The sequence below is a fragment of the Mus caroli genome, chromosome 3 (assembly GCF_900094665.2).
Source record: "Mus caroli chromosome 3, CAROLI_EIJ_v1.1, whole genome shotgun sequence".
Lineage (NCBI taxonomy): Eukaryota > Metazoa > Chordata > Mammalia > Rodentia > Muridae > Mus > Mus caroli.
This window is the reverse complement of record NC_034572.1, coordinates 81,570,131-81,572,811: the sequence shown is the minus strand read 5'-3', so window position 1 is coordinate 81,572,811 and position 2,681 is coordinate 81,570,131. Positions and strand designations below refer to the sequence as shown.

The following is a 2,681-nucleotide window of genomic DNA, read 5'->3' as shown; positions in this document are numbered from 1 at the left end:
TATAAAAAGGAAACAAGGAACAATAACTTAAACATATCCTCTGAACTTACACAAGAGAGAGGGAGGTAAAGTATCCCTGCTCTACAGAAAAGCAGCACATATAATCTGACAAGTGGGGAAACTTGGCTATAGGATTCTAACAAATTAGAAGAGATTATCACAGACATATCAACAAGGCAGATCCCTTTCTGGTATCTCTAGTTTGCTGCTATTTGAAAAACATGGAGTTACCAAAGATTAAGATTAACATAATCTATCTGCAACCCTGTAGGTGCAACCTTATGAATAACCAGAACCCCGGAGCTCTTGACTCTAGCTGCATATGTATCGAAAGATGGCCTAGTCGGCCATCACTGGAAAGAGAGGCCCACTGGACACGCAAACTTTATACGCCCCAGTACAGGTGAATGCCAGGGCCAAAAAGTGGGAGTGGGTGGGTAGGGAACTGGGGGGGAGGGTATGGGGGACTTTTGGGATAGCATTGGAAATGTAATTGAGGAAAATACCTAATAAAAATAAAAAAAAAGAAAAAAAAAGGATTAACATAATCTGAACTGAGCGTGGTGGCGCACGCCTTTAATCCCAGCACTCGGGAGGCAGAGGCAGGCAGATTTCTAGGTTCCAGGGCAGCCTGGTATACAGAGTGAGTTCCAGGACAAGCCAGGGCTACACAGAGAAACCCTGTCTAGAAAAAACAAAACAAAAACAAACAAACAAAAAAAAAGATTCACATAATCTTCTATGTTTAAGACAAAACACAAGGGATGCTGGAGAGATGGCTTAGAACACTAGCTGTTCTGTCACAGAAGCCAGGTTCAGCTCCCAGCACCGACACAGTAGCCCATTACTGTTTTAACTCCACTTCCACAGGACCAGACATACTCTTCTGGCCTCTACAGGCACCAGGCACACTCATATACATAAAATAAAAATAAATAAATCTTAAAAGAACCCCCTTATGAAAGCTGGGGTTTACTTAATGGGTAAAGTGCTTACCATACAAACATGAGACTCTGAGTTCAATCCTCAGCATGCACATAAAAATTAGGCACAATGGTGCTTTCCCTGGGTTCAGTGAATGACATAAACCTGTAATTCCCACAGTTTAAGAGGCAGAAGCCAGGTGTGGTGGCACACGCCTTTAATCCCAGCACGGGAGGCAGAGGCAGGCGGATTTCTGAGTTAGGGCCAAATTGGTCTACAAAGTGAGTTCCAGGACAGCCAGGGCTACACAGAGAAACCCTGTCTCAAAAAAAAAAAAGAAGAGGCAGAAGCAAGACAGTCAGACACCAAATCACAGATTTAAGAACCTCTCTAAGGCTGGGTGGCAGTGGCACATGCCTTTAATCCTCGGGAGAAGGGCAGGACTGGGCTAGGATATGTCACAGATGGTAGTTTGCCTAGCACACACCAAGCACTTCCTTACCCAGAAGCACAGAAGTGAGAAGTGGTGACACACAAGGGTCATAAATATCCCTGGTGACAACCTGAGTACCAGTGCAGTCGCAGTTCCATGACAACCTTTCTCAGAATACAGACACCACAGAGAAGGGGAAAGGGAAATGGACAACCCAGAGCAAGCTGACACTTGTTAGTCCCCAGTGCCTGATGCTCTAGAGGCAGAGGTGAGGGAGGAGCAGGGGCTGTATCTGTAACCTACAAGGTGTCTTCTGACTTCCAGACAAGGTGCAGCAACTCCAGCAGACTCTCCTGCAGGCTGTCCTCTGATCCTCATGCGGACACTGCCGCACAAGCACCGCGCACACACACAATAAATAAATGTTCAAAGAAGGACAATGAGTGCCAAAAGCCAGCTTCAACTACACAGAGAGTTGGCAGCTAGGCTGGGCTCCATGAGTCCCTGTCTCAAAAAGAAAAAAAAAAAAGCCCATGAAGCATTCTGATATATGTTTTTAATTTTATTTATTTATTACATATGTGTCTTCTTATTGAAAATCCCCTGTGTAAATGAAATCTGTGGGGCTTTTTTTGGTTGTTTGTTTGTTTCGATTTTTCGAGACAGGGTTTCTCTGGGTAGCCTTGGCTCTCCTGGAACTCACTTTGTAGACCAAGCTGGCCTTGAACTCAGAAATCCACCTGTCTCTGACTCCCAAGTGCTGGGATTAAAGGCGTGCACCACCACACCCGGCCCAAAATCTGTTTTTTAATTATACATTAAAACCTTTTAGGAAAAAAAAAAAATGTTTAAAGAAACTGAATTGATAGTATTAAAAATTCTTGCTCCAAAGAAAACCAGAATTGGAAGACTCACTGGTAGATTCTATGAAAGAAATCATCTGTGGTAGAAATAATACATTTCACTAGAAAAGTGGTTTTTTAATTATTTTTTGTCATTTACATTTACGTATTTATGGAAGGGGTGCCACAGCCTAGTGTCAGAGGACAATCTGTAGAAATCCGTTCTCTCCTGCCACCAGTGGGATGCAGGGATCCAACTTAGATCATCAGGCTTGGCAGCAAGCAATGTACTCTCTGAGTCATCTCAGGAGATTTAGTTTTTCACACACATACAACACACACACACACACACACCTACCTAAATAAAAAATAGTTAAGAAAAAAAGCCACAGCCGGGCGTGGTGGCGCACGCCTTTAATCCCAGCACTCGGGAGGCAGAGGCAGGCGGATTTCTGAGTTCGAGGCCAGCCTGGTCTACAGAG

The 2,681-nt window shown here is 44.1% G+C and overlaps 1 protein-coding gene across 1 annotated transcript in view; it reads right to left on the bottom strand.

The window, feature by feature from the left end:
* Positions 1–2,681, bottom strand: part of Gon4l (gon-4 like) — a 79,391-nt gene that overhangs the window by 66,053 nt on the left and 10,657 nt on the right. The gene's annotated exons all lie outside the window — the stretch shown is intronic.